The sequence below is a fragment of the Gorilla gorilla genome, chromosome 6 (assembly GCF_029281585.2).
Source record: "Gorilla gorilla gorilla isolate KB3781 chromosome 6, NHGRI_mGorGor1-v2.1_pri, whole genome shotgun sequence".
Classification (NCBI taxonomy): domain Eukaryota; kingdom Metazoa; phylum Chordata; class Mammalia; order Primates; family Hominidae; genus Gorilla; species Gorilla gorilla.
The window spans coordinates 125,638,431-125,657,923 of record NC_073230.2 but is presented as its reverse complement, the minus strand read 5'-3'; the positions used below and the strand labels follow the sequence as shown (position 1 = coordinate 125,657,923).

Genomic DNA, 19,493 nt, shown 5'->3' with positions numbered 1-19,493 from the left:
TGTGGCAGCCTGTCATTTACATGAAATTTCTGAAACAGAAAAGGTATTCCCAGATTGATTTACATGCATTATTTATAATAAATGAGCTTATTAAAAAATTCAAATACAGGTGGCTATAGGAGATAAACAAGTTAAGCTTCATACAGGAATGATTTGCATGTGTTATAATTAATGTTTCCAGGGGGTGCTCTAAACAGTTTCTTGATTATTACACAAATGTTGTTTCTTTGACAGATAGTGCTTTTATTCAGATTCTTATCTGTTTTTGCATCCCCTCTTAGTCCTATAATCATTTAAAAAGTTGAAAATGGCTGCCTGTTAGCATAAGAAAAAGCCAATTGTGCATTTTCTAGTTATAACATATGATTGAGACTATTATCCAACTCTGATATGGCAAGAGTAAAGATAAAAAGAATAGAATGCCATTATATCCTCAAGATTATCCTTCATAAATTCATATTCTGTCAGCAAACATCTTTGTCCTTTTAAGAATGGTTGAAAGTACTCAACTTCTGGGAAAGAAGAATAAATGGACATTTGTTTTTACCATTGTACATAATGTAAAAAATATCGTTCAGAAAATACATTGAACTCTCAGAGCCCTGATTGACAGATGGGCTTTTGTCCCATTAATAAATTGTATGTCAGACAAAAATGTTTCATTGCCCTTGAAAGTGTGAAGGTTGAACTTCCCCAATGTAAAGAAAGTGCTAAAATGCATGAAAACTTATACAAGTATTTTTTTCGTATTTTTCAGCCAAATGGATGGACATAATTTTGTGATTCAGACTGTGTAGCAGTGTTACCAGTTTTTGTTCAATTAATCCAGGAAGACTGAATAACATAAATCCGCAAATCACATTTGAGAAACATCTTTCCAAGTTTATATATTAAAAAAAAAAAGAGGCAATCAACCTTTGCCAGTTGCATTCAAATACTGGGTTTGGAAAGGATAAACCGACTGAATAGTCAGAATGTGAACCACTGAAGGGAGATAAGTTGGAGAGGAAGCTGGTACATTACTCACGAATGAATCAGACATTCCCTCCCTCCGTGTTTGAAAATGTCCTTGGCATAAAGCATGGTACAATTCCAAACGAGGAACTATGCTCAGGATTGGATTTATATGGCTGATCAGTTTCCTCTGCTGTTATCAAAAGCAGATATCAAATGGCTGTGGAGGAATGCAGGTGGTGAGTGAACCCCATTCTTTTCACAGTGGCTGTCACACAAAGAAAGAGAAATCAGCACCCAGGGACAGAGAGACAAAGGGGAGAGGTGTGAGGGTGCCAAAGGCCAAGCCCCCTCTAGCCTCAAAACGCAGAGCGTTTGAATGAGCCGGGCGTTCCTTGTAGTGCTATTTTCTCTTAGGTCTGAATTTATTTTGCTTATTTTGCTCACACCTGAGAAATTTTCTTGGAAATCAATGTTTGCAAGTAGACTCTGACACTGGTATGAACTAAGGTCTCTTTTTCACGATCAAAATTGTCAGTATATGACATTTTCTTATTTAGGCAAAGTAGACAAGAATTGTTAGAAATCATGAGAATACTGTGAATGTGAAGGAATAGCCAGACCTGGCCACATTTTGTACAGATGTGGATTGCGTGGGTGAACATAATGCAATCCTAACAGTGTTGGAAGAAGAATTAAAAGTATATGAATAGCATTATGTTGAGATCAATATGTCACCAGAAAATAAAGAACCAAACAAAACTGTTTACAAAAATCTTAAACACTTTTAAAAGAATAGAGAATGCTGAGCAAATAGATTCTCGTAAAACTAGGATAGTACAGAAAAATAAGTACAGAATCCAATTTCTGAAACTCAGTAAACACTCTGGATCCTTGAAAAATCAATAAAGCAAAAGGTTAGGACAACCTGAAAACAACTGTGCTTAGGATTGCATTTACGTAACTCATCAATTCAAGGAAAACAATTCAGGGCAGGTTGTGTGTATATAGGCGGTATGTGTATTTATGGGAGAGGAAAGAAATAGAAGAGAGAAGAGAGGGCAAGAAATTAAAACAAACAACTTTTCCAACCATACAGGTGTTGCCCCTTGACTGGGAATCTCCACCTTCCACCTGCAACACTCCCAGGCTGTGCTGTAAAGGTGTGCGCATGTCAGTGGAGCAGCACCTGGGAGAAGAGCTAACTATGCAGACAGAAAGCAGGGCCAAGGAGTATTTCAGAGGGGATGCTACTTGAGCTGTGTCTTGCAGGATAAGTTGGAGCTGCTCAGGTGCAGCTGAGGTAGGGGACAGACACTTTGGGTGGAGTGGACTCACACACAGGCACCTGGGGTGAAGATGCAGGGTTGTCCAGGAAGCTGCAATTAGCATAGAGGCCAGGTGGGCTGGGTTGATAGTGGAGAAAGGTATAAGGTTAGGCTGTGGCCACATTAAAGAAAGTCTGATATGTTTTGTTGAAGGATCTCCAGAGAATCCCGAAATCCATCTCTCCAATATCAGTTTTGTCTATGCAACAGCTATTTAAGACCAAATTTGACAAATATTTACTGGGGTCCTACTATGCATCAGATGCTTGGGATACAGCAGCAAACAAAACCCAACACCCCTGCTCTTGTGGAACTTACTTTTTAGCTGGGGACAACAATTAATACCCATAACAAGCTGATGATGTAGTGTTTCAGAAGTTGATGTGTGTTACAGGGAAAAACAAAAAGTAGGGCTGGGGCATCAGAACTGCCTGGAGGAGAGGTATGGGGATAGGTTTGTAGCTCGGAAATTGGGAAGGTGGCTTTTGTGGACCCAGATGTCTGAGATGGGAAAAGAGATTTCTGGGCAGAGGCAAGAAGGAAGAACTAAATGTGCCTGGTGTGTCTGAAGCACAGCAAGGGGGCCAGTAAGCCTGGACTTTGTTGACCGGGAGCTGAGATCAAAAGGACAAAGACGCAGAGCATCTAAGGCCTTGTAGGCCCCTGGGAGATTCAGGTTTTTATTGGAGTGAAGTGGGGAGTCGTTGCAGGGTGTTGAACAAGGAGGGATTATGTTGGAATGTAATCACCTCGATCATATGGGAGAGAAGACTGCTAGTGGCTGGGGGGCAGTTCAGGGCAAAGGTGGAGTGGTGAGGCCAGCTGGGAGGCTCCTGTCGTGTTCCAGGAGGGGGACCCTGGTGGCCTGGGCCAGGAAGGAAGGGGAGAGTGGGAAGATGTGGCCGAATTCTGGTTCTATTTTGAAGACAGAGCTATTTTGTCACATGCCTCAGATCGAACTCCATCCGGATTTACTGATGGAGTCAGATCTGAGGCATGTGGGAAAAAAAGGAGAATATGCCAAGGATTTTGACTTTTTTAACAGAGAGAATGGCTTTGCCAGTTACCGACATGCAGACTCTGGTTGGTGAAGCATGTTTGTAGGATATGAGGAGACCAGGAATGTAGTTTTGCCCACGATGGAGGTTTTTTTATTTTTATTTTTTTGACATGGAGTCTCGCTCTGTTGCCCAGGCTGGAGTGCAGTGATGTGGTCTTGGCTCACTGCAACCTCCGCCTCCCAAGTTCAAGCGATTCTCCTGCCTCAGCCTCCTGAGTAGCTGGGATTACAGGCGCACATCACCACACCTGGCTAAATTTTGTATTTTTAGTAGAGATGGGGTTTCACCATGTTGGCCAGGCTGGTCTTGAACTCCTGACCACCACCCGCCTCACTATCCACCCGCCTCAGCCTCCCAAAGTGCTGGGATTACAGGCATGAGCCACTGCACTCAGCCTGACATACATTTTTTAGGCATCTAAGTGGAGATGCCGGGCATGCAGTTGGATGTTTGAGTCCCGGGGTTAAGGAGAAAGGTCTGGGCTAGAGATTTAAATTAAGAAGTTGTCAGCATGTAGACGTCATGAAAAGCCATGAGAGTGGATGGGATCTCCGAGGAGAGGGACTGTAGAGAATGAAGAGAGGAGGACTGAGTGATGGGGCCACGAAAGCTAATAGGCCGGGAGACAAAGACAGATGGGACAAGAGACCAAGAAGGAGCAGTTGGATATCCTTCTGGTATCTCCATCTACTCCCACAAAACCTGGTCTCCCTCTCTGTATCCTACCTCAGTGCTGAACATGTCCCATATTTCTAGGACATCATCTTTGACACCCACCTACGAATATTTTAAACATGTCCATCTCCTTAGTGGCTTCCATGCCCATGGTCAGGGCAGTGTCACTTCATACCTGGATTACTACAACAGCTTCCTTGCTGGTCTTCCCTCTCCATTCTCACCCTGATCATCTGCCCCCTAGCATACCAGAGATATCTTTCTAAACTGACAATTTGACTATGTCACTTCTTTGCTGAAAAAAAAGGTCAACCCCTTGGCAGAGCTTACAAACCACATACCATTTTTTTCTGCCCCACTCTCCAGTCTTGCCTCTTGCCATCACACCATTAGAAATCTGGGCTCTGGCCACTCTGCCCTCTTCCAGTTCTTGAAGCAAGCCATGTGCTCAGCCACTCTGGGTTTCAGCACATGTGGATCCCTCTTTATGGATATTCTTGCCCTCAACTTCACATGGATAAGTTGTCCTCTCTCTTCAAGCCTCATCTTAGGGAACAGTTCTGGGAAGCCTTCTCTGATGCCTCTCTTACCTTCTAGTAAGGAATTAAGAACTCTCCTATGTGCTCAAACATCAAACCTATCTTCCCCTTATCTAGCCTTTACCACACTATATAGTAACTTATTTATCTGTGTCTCCCATCAGAGTGTAAGCTCCACTTTTAGCCCTTAGCATAGTGTCATTACATGGCACTTAGTAAGCATTTATTGAATGAATGGACAACAGAATCAATTAATATACAAAAGAATGTTCCTGAACAAAATTTCTAGCATTATGGAAAGAAAGGAAGGACTAGATTATACACATATTAAAGTGAGAAAAATTATGTGGGAATTATTCAGTATGGATTTTGATTGTAGAGGAGACTGAAAAGCCAAGAATGGCTAAAAAAATGTCTATCTAGGTATCATAAACCAAGGTAAGGAAAATAGGGAGAGGAGACTTTGAGGGTAAAAGTAATTAGTTGAGTTAATAACCCTGACGTAGCTTCTGGTCATCTAAGTGGTGGAGTCTGTAAGGTAGCTGACAACATGAAAGTGGTGGTCTAGAGAAAAGAGGAAGTGAGAGAGAGCGGTTTGTGAACCACTCGTCCATCGGTGTATTGGAAGTCACTGAAGTGAGATCACTTGTGAATGTGTTTTGTAAGTAGAAAGGAGGAATTCAGATGGAGCCTTAAAGAAGACTAGAATCTAACCTTTATGTTTTAAAGGGTAAAAAGAACAATTGTAGGCAAAGAAAATGTGGAGAGATAAGCTAAAGGAGAACTTTCGAGAAGGGAGAAATAAAATGTATGGTGTCAAATTCTACAGACGGGTCAAAAGGGATAAAAACCAGTGTCCATCAGATCTGGCCATGAGGAGGGCACTGGTGATTAGAATGAGGACACTTTCTTGGGCATGTGGTACAGACTGCTTGAGTTGAATGACTTAAGAATGAATGGGAATGAAGAAAGTAGAGAAACTGAGTTAGACATTTATTTTCAAGAATTCTTTATTTAAAGGATAAAATGAAAACAGGAGTGACTACTTAAGGAAATTGTGTATTCAAGATCCTATCAGGATGCCTGATGTGTGTGTTTTATTTCTTTCTAGAAGAATCAGTAAGTTGAGTAAGAGGTGAATGAAAAATAGAGAAGCCATGGAATACTATGTAGACATAAAAAAGAATGAGATTCTGTCTTTTGCAGAAACATGGATGGAATTGGAGGCTGTTATCCTTAGCAAACTAACAAAGGAACAGAAAACCAAATACTGCATGTTCTCACTTATAAGTGGGAGCTAAACGATGAGAACCTATGAACACAAAGAAAGGAACAACAGACATTGGGGTCTACTTGAGGCGGCAGAGGAGGGAGAGGAGCAGAAAAGATAACTATTGGGTACTAGGCTTAATACCTGGGTGATGAAATAAACCCTGTGACACGAGTTTACCTATGTAACAAATCTGCGCATGTACCACTGAGCCTAAAATATAATTTTTTTAAAAAAGAAAAATGGTGAGGGAGATTTTAAACATGGGAAGAGTTGTAAGGTGGGTAGGATATAGGGAGGAGGTGCTCAAAGGTGTGGGGAACAGCGGGGTCAAGACTTAGGTAGAAAAGACTGTTTCATCCTTTGAGACAGAAAGAGGTAATAATGGGTGACATGGAAACCACTGGGCTTGTGTTTACTCTCTAAACTATAAGGAAAGATCTTATACTGAGAATAAGGGGAGCCCAAAAGATGCAAGAGCTTAAGAAATGGTGAGAGTTTGGAATCACTGCAGTGGGCATGGCGAAAAATTGGACTGGAGACATGCAAACAGACTTGCTGGTTAAGAGAAGCAGGTGCTATGAATTGGGCAAAATGGGAAAGAACCAAAACAAGAATGAAAGTTCACTCCAGGTCATCCTTATCCTAATGCACAATGCCCATTCTCATTGAACGTCTTCACTGTCAGTAGGCAGGTTTGGGCATTAAATGGTTACATAATTATGAACTCAGTGGTAAATTCCTTGTAATGTTTATATAATTCATCAGGTCTATGGGCCCTTATTAAGAGAAAATGCCAGCATTTAATTATTTTTATTTCAAAACCGGTTTTATTGAATTCTGCAAGGAATAACTTCAGGGAAAAGAAAACACACTGAAACAGATACTCTCCTCTCTTTTCAATAAAGCCAACAGTCTAAAGATGTTAAAGAAATAAATCACATATAATGATCATCTAACTCTGAAAATTAAAACCCATTTAGGGATTATGAAGGAACCTTGATCCTGGATACCAGTCTAAGTTATTCGTCTAATATCTTTAATAATATTTGGAAAGTAATTAATCAACTTATGACATAGATTCAAGGGCTGTCACCCTTCATTGTCATTAATGAAACTGTCTGGGATTTTATCTGCACTTTTCTGGTGATTTAAAGAACAATTTTTTTGGTAAGCTCTTTGAAGACCAAAAGAATGTTTAAAATCACTGGGCCTTGACGTACAGATTTCAATGAACAATAATCCAAGTATGTGTTAGTGAGACTGAAATAAAATTTAGAAATATCTTAATTTTGACAAGACAGAAAGGGAATTTTTGAAAAGTCCAAAATGCATATTCATTTATGTTAGGAGGAAGTTTTTTTTTTTGTCAACAATCTCTGCTTTGGTTACTTCTTTACATAATACAAATTACAAATATCATACTATTTGATACTCATTAAAAACAACAATAGCTAAGGTAATATTTTAAGCCCAAAGGTTTGCCTAGGTCCTAAGTGATCATATTGTCTTGCTGTCTTTGTATTAACCAGATGGTTGTGAGACCACAGGCTCACTTCGGACAGTGTAGCCATTGGCTGGAGCCATATGAATTCTGCCTGAAGTGAGGGCAGAATCAGATGACAGTGGCTCACCTAAGACCCTCAGAGGAGCCAAAAGACAAGTAGTGAAGGCAGGCCTTGATAGAAGCTTTCCTTGAATCTTTATATCACTGTCTAAATTCGTATTTAGAATAGAAAAATACAATTCCTACATCCATGCTAGTATGAACTTTGTGTAGTCAAGGACCAAAGAAATGGTTTCAAGGTAGTATCCTCAAGAAAAGCTAATATATATCCCCAGAGACAATATCCCAGTGGAAAAGGATTACAGATAACAGGTTTTAGGGCCATAACTTTTGGTCCCAACAGGAATTTATAGATTATAATGAGCTAGATATGCTAGAATATTTCAGTCATGAAAATGGTGTAAAACCTTTATAAATTTGCCTGAGTTTTCTTTTTATATTTTGATTTCCTCAGAGAAAATGGAATTTCATTTAGAGTGCCTGGGAGTAGATAACAGAGTGCTTAGGACATGCCTCTGACACTCAGAATAAAAGCTTTCTCTGCTTCTGTGACATATTCCTGCTATTCTTCCTGGTAACTGAGGGGAGGACAGACTAAGAGGCCCAATTTAGGACTGGATAGATGATAGTCTATCTTTCTCCAGAATCAAACCACATGTAACACAAGTTGGCAGAAATTTAGACTTTGTAAAGCAAAGTCTAAATTTTCCCACCATTTCCCAAGGTGGGAAAATGGTAAAGGTACCATTTTCCCGTGAGCTTTACTTTATTCCATATCCTCCCTCCCCCACTTTTTCTGAGACAGGGTGTCTCTTTGTCACCCAGGCTGGAGTGCAGTGGTATGATCTTGGCTCACTGCAGCCTTGGTCTCCCAGGCTCAGGTGATCCTCCCACCTCAGCCTCCTGAGTAGCTGGGACTGCAAGTGTGCACCACCATGTCCAGCTAATTTTTGTATTTTTTTTAAGAGGGGGGTTTTGCTATGTTGCCCAGGCTGGTCTCAAACTCCTGAGCTCAAGCCATCCACCCACCTTGGCCTCCTAAAGTGCTGGGATTACAAGCGTGAGCCACTGTGCCTGGCCTATTCACCATTTTGACCTGCCTCTTTCCTACTTAGAATTCAGGCAGCCTGATTCTTAATGGTACACTCTCTTTATGACTTAGGGTGCACTCAAGCCCATGACCCTTCAGCATATCCAGCTCACCTTTCCCCTTCCTTTGCTCATTGATCCAATATCCCATCTAAACCTCCAGGCCTTCTCCTTTATTATCTATTTTCTATATATGGCATAAGAATTGTCACAAAAAATCTTTCTTAAATTGAACTACATTTTCCCAACTGTTCAAATACTCAGGCATTCATTCATTTTTCAAGTTGTGAGACCTTTACATTGGAATTTTAAAAGTCATATAAATACGAATGTGTACAAAAACACTGATATATGATTTATTACTGATGGTTTGGTTCCACCAACGAAATAAAAATTAGGCATGTCTAAACAAAGCTGTATAAATAAGTCAGTGCTGATACAGTGCCATCTACAATTAAATGTCAAAACAAGCTGTAATAATAATGTATTTAGTAAATCTTCAGGTTAACCTAAGAGAATCTCTATTTTAAGACCCTATTAACACAATTTTCCTTTTACCCCCCCGCCCCCTCAAGATATAAGAAATTGCCAATTCCATCACCCCAAATGTGATACTAAAACAGCATGCTTTTCACCAGGAAAGGTTTTCTGAGGATAAAAATGTGATGAGCCATTAGAAATTCACAATATGGTATCAAGAAAGATCTCAATGCCTATATTTTAGCATGATAGTTTATTTCTTTAAGAGAGAAGGAGCTGCTGTCTCCAAAGCAGCCATTCTTTAATCATGTCATTTGAAATTCACTTAAAGCTATGTCAAATTCATATAGGAAGTCTGGTTACCAGAAAACACACATTCACAAACAGGAAATCTAACTACAGCAAGAAGGTGTTTTCCCCCCACACAATAGAGTTCAAAGATGTGTCATCCATGTAATTTGGAGCAATACCCAACACCACTCTTATTGCTGAGTATTCCTCTCTCCCCTCTCCTATATTATGACAACTCGTGATTATAGCATTACGTTTTCTAAGCCTGTTTGGACTTGCTGCTCTTACTTATACATACAAGCGACCTGCCCTTTTTCTGTGCATAGCTTTCAATCAGTAAGCATGTCAAGGTGGGAGGAAGGATGACAGGAATAGTAAAAGGGGGAAAATCAATTTTCAGAAAGCATATGGCAACAACTGAATATTTAATCAAATTAGTCTAGAAACTCCTTCCTATTTTCAGCACTCTTTGCAAGGCAGTTGCTTCATGGTGCAAAATGAATTTCAATAAATGTCATATATTTAGTTAGATGGCTTATTTTAAAAATTTGTCGAACAAGGTCACTGACTTAGAATAGATCTCATTCCAAGGTATGACAGATGGATATCAATATTGAATAGAAGAACTGACATTAGCTAGAAGTTTCTGGGCAGAAGAAAGAGTCATTCATTTAACACTCTACAAAATACTTACTGAGTACCTACTATGTGCCAGAATAAAATGATAAATATTTGGGCTTTGTATTTATATTACAAAACAGAGAGGAAATGTGTCAAAATAATTTCCTTGGGGTTAGTAAGGATTACAACTGAGTATTACTGGTAAACAAGGACTTTAAAAAGTGCTTAAAATTTTCACATTGCATCATTCAAACATCCATACTGTCATGGTTGCAAGATTTTAGACCTAATCAGATTTTTGAGGATGCTGTTTACTGACACTTAGCAAAAACCAACTTCCTATTTTTTTCTGGAACAAAAAGGCCTTACACAATTTTAAAGATTTCTTGGACATCAAAGAGCTTAGAGGGACATACAGTTTGTGAGTAATGATTTAAGATTTAGTGAATCAAAAACACATGGATTAAATTTCCCTTAAAAGACCCCTAGGTTTAAAATTTAATAGCTAAAATGCTGGTCTAAACACACTCTGGTCCCAAGCAAAGCCAAAACCTATTTTTAAAGCTAGGTTGAATTGTCTTATGGACCCAAACCTTGGCTGGGTTTTCCTTTCCCACATGATTAGGCCTCAAAGGATGCAAACTATCTCTAATAAATTTACCACTTCTATTTTCTCTGACTTGCAAAGACCATATTATTTCAAAGGTCTCAGCTTTGAATGTCTTTCTTTACATTTTTAATAAAATATTAAAAATTAGAAATCTTCCACGGTCTTATCAAACGGTTATTCCCCAAGTCATTCTTTTTTAAAAAAAACTTACATTTTCAAATTGGACCTGAGAGTCTAGGTGCTGCCTCAGAATTCCAACTATTAAGGAGTAGGAGACCATTTCAAAACAGGAATAGACCACTGATCTTAATATGTATACTGTATGTGCACTGTTTCATGATATATTATTATATTTGCATTTAAAATAGTAGGAAGAAATACAGTACATAATCTCCCTTTCTAACACAGTGGCCTTCTGGAGGGCTGCTAGCTTGGGCATTTTACTGAGATTTTAGGATTAAAGGAAACAAATTAGTGCACAACCTGTGAGCTTTTATTCCTTTGGAAAAATAGATTTTAACACTGATCTGATTGCTTTTAAAGGGCACTGGAAACCAGGAGGGCAGTGCATGTTTTGAATTTCAATGGCAGGGTAATAACAACGGGTGAAGTTCAGTCATTTCCAGAGACAGAGAGAGAGAGAGAGAGAGAGAGAGAGAGAGAGAGAGAGAGAGAGAGAAAGAGAGACAATATTCCAAAGGGGGAGTTTATCCTGAATCAGAGAACTTGGAAATGAAATTGATGCATAAAGCCATGATGGATTCAGGTTTCAGAAAACTACTACTTCAGTTTAAGAATGAAATAACTAGATTACCCTTTAGTTTAGAAATGTACATAGTTTGATGTAAAGTATGTGGGCTGATGAGTTTAGAAAAATAACTACGTGCCAATAGGAACTGACATAAAATATTGGTTTTAAAAAATTTGTTTAGTTAATTTTCTGAGAATTTTAGAAAATAAAATATTTTGTAGAAGCAGTCCTGGGGCTCTCAGGCCATGCATGCTGCTGCAATTGGGACCATCAAGAGCCCAATCTGGCTTGCAGACTTTCTGCCACTGTAAGCTGTATGGTGTTTTAAAGACACTGAGTCAACATTTTAAAATTGGGAGAGTCCTAGCTTCTCTTGAAAATCTGAAAGATACTACCACATGGGCCCATGCCATACACTGAGCCTCACAACAGCTCTAATCACGCCAGGCAGTGACTGCCCCTCTTGCTTTTCCTAAGCAGTTTGTCAATCCCTAGTGAAATGGTTAGTTTTCCTCATTTAAGTTACCTGTTTGCAAATCTTGATACAGGATATAATAGGGGAATAAGGGAAAAGGAAGAAAAGAGGAAGAAAATCCAAAGCAGTGACTTAATACTGGAAAGGAAAAGGAAGGAGAGCGAGGGGGAAAGAAAGAAGTGCATAGCAGACAGAAGCTGCACACCATCAGCAACTGCCTCTTGCTGTCTTTAGATTTATACTATGGAAGGGATCAGCGAAAAAAGCCATGGGTATCATTCTCAACAAATCCCACTGTGACAGGCTCACAGTGTGGAAAATAAGAAGGAAAATTGTCTGAATGGAGCAATATCTCTGATAGAGGATGGAGTATGGGATGGGACCAGGCAAATGCAAAACAAAACAAAACAAAACAACAAAACAAAAAAACAAAACAACACTCTGGGTCTTCTTCTTCCATGTCTCATAAACCAAGAGATGTGGGCCACTCCTGTATCTTCATCTTTAACATGGTAGCTAATGATGGCAGGCACTGTCCAGGTATTTCCCTACAAAAACAGGGGCACTATTCAGGTATCTCCCTTCAAAACCAGGGAGTCAATGGACAGTTGTGCAAGCTGTGAACTGCACAATTTCAGGAAAAACAAGATGAGAATAGCACTCCTGAGAAGTGCTCCTCATATGCGCCTGGCTCACTTCCTCATCTCCTTCAGGCTCTAGCCCAAAGCCCACCTTTGAAGACATGCCTTCCCTGACCTCACTGTTGAGTTTTTCAATCACCATCCCACTCTCTCTTATCCTTGACAGTCCCTATTCTCTTTTCCATTTTATTCTACCTTGAGGCTATTATCATCACCTGACATACAACACATTTTAGTTATGTATTTCTTTATTGTTTGCCAACTCAATAGAACAGAGTGTCATGAGGTTAGAGATTTTCGTCTGTTTTATACTCTGTGGAAATGCCAGATTTTAGAACTATGCCTCATAGGTTGTGAAAAAATTATCCTGAATGAATGACTAAATCCTCATTCACATTCTTGGAGTACAGGAACCTGGCTTTCACGATAACTTGTGATTCTCTAAGCACATTTCATAATTGCTATCCTTAATTATATTAGGAGAAATACATTTTCAAATTCTATTGCCCATTATATAATCGCCTGTGGGCCCTATAGCTACATAATTTATTACAGAAATTAAAATCAATGGGAGTAACCTACATAAACATACTTGCACACATTTATGCAATCACAGAGAGAAATATGTGTACCTGGGTATGTGATTACAAAGTTAACTTTTTTATTTCACTGAGCTCATACCTCCTGCTACAAATGCCACACATGATTTTTTCTCTCAATTAAGTTTTACAGCTTATAAAAGCACTTTTTTCATTTTGTCCCATGAAAAGCAAAGTAGTCAGATTTTACTGGATGTTTTTATTGAAACAAATCCCAAGGGGAATATACTAACCTGTTTAACACAGCTGAAAAGATATCTGAGAATGGGCTTTCTGATAGAAGGATAGATTACAAAATTATTCACGGCTCTTAATCTGATAACAGGAGCAGAATGCCCCACACATATGAATGAAACCTTTTCTCGGTATGTCTCACTACAAAGAAAAGAAAAAAAGAAAAGAAAAGAAATTTAAAAAAAAAAGGGAGAGAACTGGAGAAAGAGAAAGTGAGAAAAACTCCAGGGACTAGATATGTTATATTCATCATTTACCACTATCTTGAGCATCCCTAATTATGCCTCCATGGAAAATGTTTCCAATAGTTGATGGCTGGGGAAAGGTGGTATGGTGCTATTGAAATAGCATGGAGCTAGTCTCAAGCTCAGTTTCCTTGTCTATAACATAAGAATGTTAAGATGTTATCAGACTTGCCTACCTTGTAAGGTCGTTTTGGTAACAGAAAGGTGATGTATGCAGAAACAGCTTGAAAATTTTAAGGTTTTTAAGTTCCAAACTTTGATTTTTTTAAAAAAATGCTATTATTTCATAGCAAATAGGATGATTTTGAAAGTGTTTCTCGTGTGATGTCCTCTTAATAATTATGAATTTGTGTTCATTTAATATGTGATATTTGTCTGTATATCTAGATTGTAAACTTCTCAAGGGCAGATTCCATTTCTTTCTTTTAAAGAAAATGCTGTAGTACCTAGCACATATGATACTCTACCTATAGGTCCTAGCTATTTTAGGTCAGGCAAATGTGGATCTAGCAGCAACTCAGCGTCAGTTGAGAACACATCATCAAAGTGATTCTGAACTAACATTAGTCAGTGTATCTATCATTTATTACTGAGAAGTGACTATTTATTTTGCACTGAGCAAAACCCATGAAGAAACTCTGCCCTAAGGGCTTGGTGTCAAAAACACTAGTTTCAGCATACACCAGCCAGGAAAAGAAGGCTCACTTCCTGACACTTGAGTTTCTACATACATTTTCTCCCCTTAAGAGGGCACAATGAGGAAATTGAGTATCCTATGAATAAACACAGCAGACCAAGGAAATCTTAGGGATTTAGACCACGGAAAAGAAAGCGTAGATGGCTCTGGCGAGAATCACTAAGCCTAATGCCTAAAGAAGAAACCAGCAAACTGGGCTGGAGAAATGGGGGCATGGAAGGCCTTGAAAGCAGCTCTGACCAAACCAAGGGAAAGGGTTGAGGAGGAAGAGGACAGAGAAATGGGAGGTAATCCGAATGTGTGAGGAACTGTGCTCACCATGGGGGTGTCGCCATGTCTTTGGTGCAGCCACTTGGAGAAAATAAGCCAGTTAGAGGATGTTAGCCCCTCTGAGTTATTCACGTTGTTTTGAGATGACCACATTTGAGAAAAAGTTAATTTGAGACTATTATGTAGATCTGCAGAAGGATAATACGACTAATGCTATTTCAAACACTATTTTAAAAACAGCTAAGAAAATTGATTTTTGAAATGTATTTCTTAGTCTAGCCCTCATTAAGACAATTTTTTTTAAAGATTTCAAGATTAATGCAAGGCATATACTTACATAGTCTTAAAAGGAATTTATAAAATATGGGTATTTCTCCTGCTTAGCAAAGGTCATTTTGAAAGCATGTAGTATACATCTAATGTAAACCCCTATTGCCATGTATCAAGAACAAAGCAATTTTGAAAAAGCAGTAGTCGGCAGACAGTCTTCTGTATGCCACAAATTCCATCATGTTAAAAGCAAAATATATTTAAGTTAATAACTATAGCTTATGCACCATTAAGTTTGAAAACGGAATAGAATTTTTAAAACAGCAGTACATTTTATAGGCTATCAGACACATTTTGGTACTACCAAAATTTCTTATGAATGATGTAAATTTTCCCTCTGTTATTCAGCAGTTCAAAAAGAATGAACATTGAATACACCACAGACTTGCAAATGATAGGAACCAAAGTACCTCACTTATGTTCCATTATGGAAGTTTACACGTTCAAAACAAAGCTCAATTAGCTTAGATCAAGGAAGGAAAGCTATGTACCTGTAAATAATCCAAGCACCACTTACACTGTTTACATAAAAATGCAATTTATGTCCCTGTAGCACAGAGAAACATGATGTACATCATTTTCAGATCATCTTCATGCAGAAAAAATTCATTAGTCAGCTATAATAGTTTAGCTGTAAGGGAATATAATGTTTTTCTGAATCCATTTGCATGGCAATGTGCATGTGTCTGGCTGATGGAAGCGACAGAATAAACCCCCACCCAAAGCTACAGAATGTGAACAGTCTTCTTAAAATTCAAGAGAGGGTCCAGATAGTCTATATTGCCTCCAGTGTCAGTTTTTACAATCCTCTCACATTCATGGACCATCTTAACATAGCAATTAAAGTATCTTGATTATTTTGCCTAAGAGAGTTGACAATATTTCATTCTGCCCGAGGGCTCCTTTGAACATAAAACTGTGATAAGGTAAAATACACTGGGCAACTATTCATGCGTGAGCCATTGGAGCCCTCTCCAACTGCCAAATTAGCAAATGGCTCTTTTAAAACATGAAAGATATGAATGGGAAACCGTACTTCGGAGTAAATTCTGCATTGACAATAGTCAGGGAAAGTACTTTCACTGGTGCTTTAATTATCGGGTCAGCACTACGACTGGCCACATTGCCCAGCCTCTGGTTATAATCTATTTCACCTAATAAGATAGATGTCCACCACAAGCCCCAGAAAGAGATAAGGTACGATGGAAAATTGATGGATCACAAGCCCCGCGTGATTGCCAGAAATGAATTCAGACTTTCACAGAAACACCTGCCCCTTGGAAGGACCCCAACATAACACAGATAAAGCAAGGCTGGGAACAAGGAAACAGCTCGGCTCAAACCTTGCCGGCTGCATCACGGTGGGACGAGGATGACCGGATCCCTTTTGTAAGGGCTGAGTCAGATCCCAGCTTTAAAACTTGATGGGCCATAACAGTCACACATCACCCACTGTCCCAGCGCCCCTCTCCCTCCTAAGTCATACAGGTGGCCATCAGAAGCAACCCCCTAAAAAGACAAGCCCCATTCTAGTTTCGTCCTCCCCCTGGCCACCTCTCTTCAGTTTCCGAAGCCCCTAAACTCTAGCCCACCTCCGTGGTTTTGCCCCCTGGAACAGCAGTCAGGTCTCTTAGGGGAACAAAGAAAGCAGAACCCCTGAGGCGAGGGATGGGGTACCGGATCTGAAAGGGGCTGCAGTTTTACCTTTCGGTGCCCAGGAACCAGTGGAGAAGTCAGCGGCGCAAGGACCACACGCGCACTCCGCGCCTCCCCGCCTTCTCTCAGCAAGTCAGCTGTCGCCCCGCATCTGGCTCGCGCCCTCCACTCGGCTCCGCATCTGCTCACAAAGCGCTCGGGGCGCCGCGGGCGGCGAGGGCCTCCGGGTCACCTGCGGCCGGGCTGAGCCCAGCGCCCCGCCCGCCCGCCGGCCGCACTCCCTCCGCCCCTTCCCACACGCGCGCTGCCCGGCCAGTGACTCAGCCGGGCATCGGCGCGCGCGGCCCGCGGCGGCCCGGGCGCGTTGGGGCCGGAGGCACCGCCAGGCGACCAGACTGAGGCGCTCGCCCGCCCGCCCCAGCACGTGTCTGTCTGCCTCGCGCGCTGTCCGTCCGCCTAGTCCGCGGGTTCCGAGGACCGCTGAGGTGGGGACTGGCACCACCCAGAGGGAAATCGGCCCCCGCCCTTCCTGCCGTCCGCGCCGCGCCTGGCCCCGCGGGGGTCGCGTTTCCTCCCGCCTCTGCCCCGCCCACGACAAGGTGAAACTTTCTAGGTGGAGAAGTTTTCTCGCCCTGGCTGCGCGCTCTCCTCCCCCAGCTCAGGCAGTCTGAAGTTAGCACAGCCGGAGATAAGCGGGACCGAGTCTCCCCCTCCTGGCGCTTGGGAGGCGAGTGTCACCCCGGGCTCAGAGGCAGGGCGCGCACCCTCCTGGCACCCCGCTCGCTGACCCCGGGAAGGGCGCGAGCTTTGCTCTCGGCCTCTCCCACGTCTCCGCTAACCGCCCCGCGCCCACCCGGGTTTAGAGAGATTTGGGCACTGCAGAAACAAGGAGTTCATTGTTAGAGGCGGAGGTAGAAGTGGATGGACGAATTGTCCCAACGATTTCATTATGCAACGATTATCCTCTACTATAATAACTCAGATTTCTGCAAGGAAGAACGACAGAGGAGTTTAACCCTGAGGAGACTTCCATTTCTTTTTTTCTTTTTTCTTTTTCATAGGAAGCAGGCTGATTAAATAACTGGGCAAATAGCGATGAATAAGCAAAACAGAACAAAAGTTTAATTCTTGAATGTTGAAATCTTATGATGATTTTAAAAAAAGAGCTTTTGGGGCCTCGGTGAACTCTATTAGGAGTAATTGTGTTGGGATAACTTTGTATTTCGCTATAAAAATTGACACCTACAAGAGTAAATGAACACTCAAAGGTAATAGGATCTAAGGAACGGGCATTGCCGGTTAGAACTTGAGTTCGTTCCGGCTCTCATACCAACTTGTTCAAGCGTCTCATACGGGCTTGTTCAATCATGGCAATAGATAATGAGACATAGATATCTTCGTTATTGAAAGTCATGGGTTAAAATAACAGTTACTATGCAGGTTCAGTTCTTATTTACTACAGAATGAAACATAGAAAAATGTAGTAAGAATAGTTATCATTTCCCAAGTGCCAGGCACTTGGAAATGATAATGTAACCAGAGGTTACATAACAGTGATTTGAGTCCTCAAAAGAGATTACCTCTTGATTCCCCAGTTTTATGGAAAAGGAAAGTTTCCATTACGTTACTAAAGTCTTGCATTGAACCATTTTGCAGATAAAGAAACTGAGTCCCTAAAAGTTCCCAGAAGAGTCACATAGCTGGTTAGTAAGAGGGGCAAAGTTAGAACTTAGCTTTCAGCCCAGTCAGGTGTCCTTCACACCATACCGAGAGGCCTCAGCAGGCTAAATAAACAACGCGGCCTGACTGGAGATTTCCTGATACGGCATGGCATAATTTATCAATGACTATAGCTCATTAAAAAACACTAATTTACTGGTAATAAGGCACTGGGCCTATTTATGGACAGATCAATTACAGATTTTGGGTTCAGTAACAGCCTTCAATAAAAGGTGAATAAATTAATGAATTTAAAAAGTTTTACACACACACACACACACACACACACACACACAGAGCCATAGTTGTCTAAAGGAATGATTAGAGTGCTGTTTCTATTTCCTGGTTTCCATAGCAATATGTTAACTGGATTTTTAGATCACATTATGTAGTTGCCTTAACAGGTTTTCTGAGTTTGAGTGCCATGATAAAAATATAAAAGAAAAAATTTACAATTAAAGTTGTAGAAAGACCCAGAAAAGCCAATGCAAACTGGAAAATAAAATAGATGATAAATACAAACAACCCGTTGTGTATTTTCAGCACTGAAGCTTTCTAGTTTCTAATAACTAACAAAATTTCAATCCAGTTTTGAAACTGTATTGAAAATCGTCATTTCACTTATCAACTGTAAATAAGGAGATAACATTTTATGAAATAACATAACTAACAATAGCATAACTAAAAGTATCTGGGTGTGTGAAGGTCAAGTAATTTTTACACACTACCTAGACAGATTTGATTGGGAAAATGTTTACAGATAATTTCAGATTTTTGGAAATGAATGGAAACAGATATTTTAAAAGGTAATAGGAGTTCTATAATTCAATTTTGGTTTTGCAGCAAACTTTTAATTGTTGCTATTTAACTTTCCTTGGGTTCATGTCATGGGTGATACACTGTATAATGAAGTTCTGTTGGTATTTTCTTAACCAAACCAAATCTCTTGTGGTCCACACTGTTGGCTGGCTAAGCCAGCATCTGTTCCCAACGAGATTTTCCTGTTCCTGCCTCCACTCTTGGGGCTTGAAAAGAGAAATATTTGCTTTCCCAGACTCCTTTGCAGCTAGACATGGCCATGTGATGTCATTCTGGTAATGAGGTATAAGCTGAAGTCTGATGGGGCCTTGTGGGAAAGGGTTTAAGGCTGGTGCCACCCCTTTTCCTTGCTTGCTTCTTGATTTCATATATGATGCCCAGTGAAGAACTAACCATCTTGTGACCAGCGTGCAGAAGTTGGTGCTGACATTGCTGAGCTACAGCCCTACTGCCAGTAGACACCTGCTTCCAGATTTCTTGTTTTGTGGAAAAAAAAACAAAAACAAAACTTGTTCTAGACACTGGTAGCTGAGACTTCTGTCACCTGCAGCTGAAAGCAATTAAAACTGATA

At 40.5% G+C, this 19,493-nt stretch overlaps 2 protein-coding genes across 4 annotated transcripts in view; one reads left to right on the top strand and one right to left on the bottom strand.

The window, feature by feature from the left end:
• The window catches only part of MET (MET proto-oncogene, receptor tyrosine kinase), a 125,148-nt gene extending 108,481 nt beyond the window's left edge, over positions 1–16,667 (bottom strand). The window contains exon 1 of one of the 3 annotated variants that reach the window (XM_019031633.4): positions 16,432–16,667. The gene's annotated coding sequence lies outside the window, so the exon portion shown is untranslated. The remainder of the gene's footprint in view (positions 1–16,431) is intronic. The other 2 variants (XM_063708737.1, XM_004046093.5) reach the window with 2 other exon arrangements.
• LOC134758945 (collagen alpha-1(II) chain-like) overlaps positions 1,087–19,493 on the top strand; it is a 51,159-nt gene continuing 32,752 nt past the window's right edge. The window contains exon 1 of the mRNA XM_063708738.1: positions 1,087–1,193. The gene's annotated coding sequence lies outside the window, so the exon portion shown is untranslated. The remainder of the gene's footprint in view (positions 1,194–19,493) is intronic.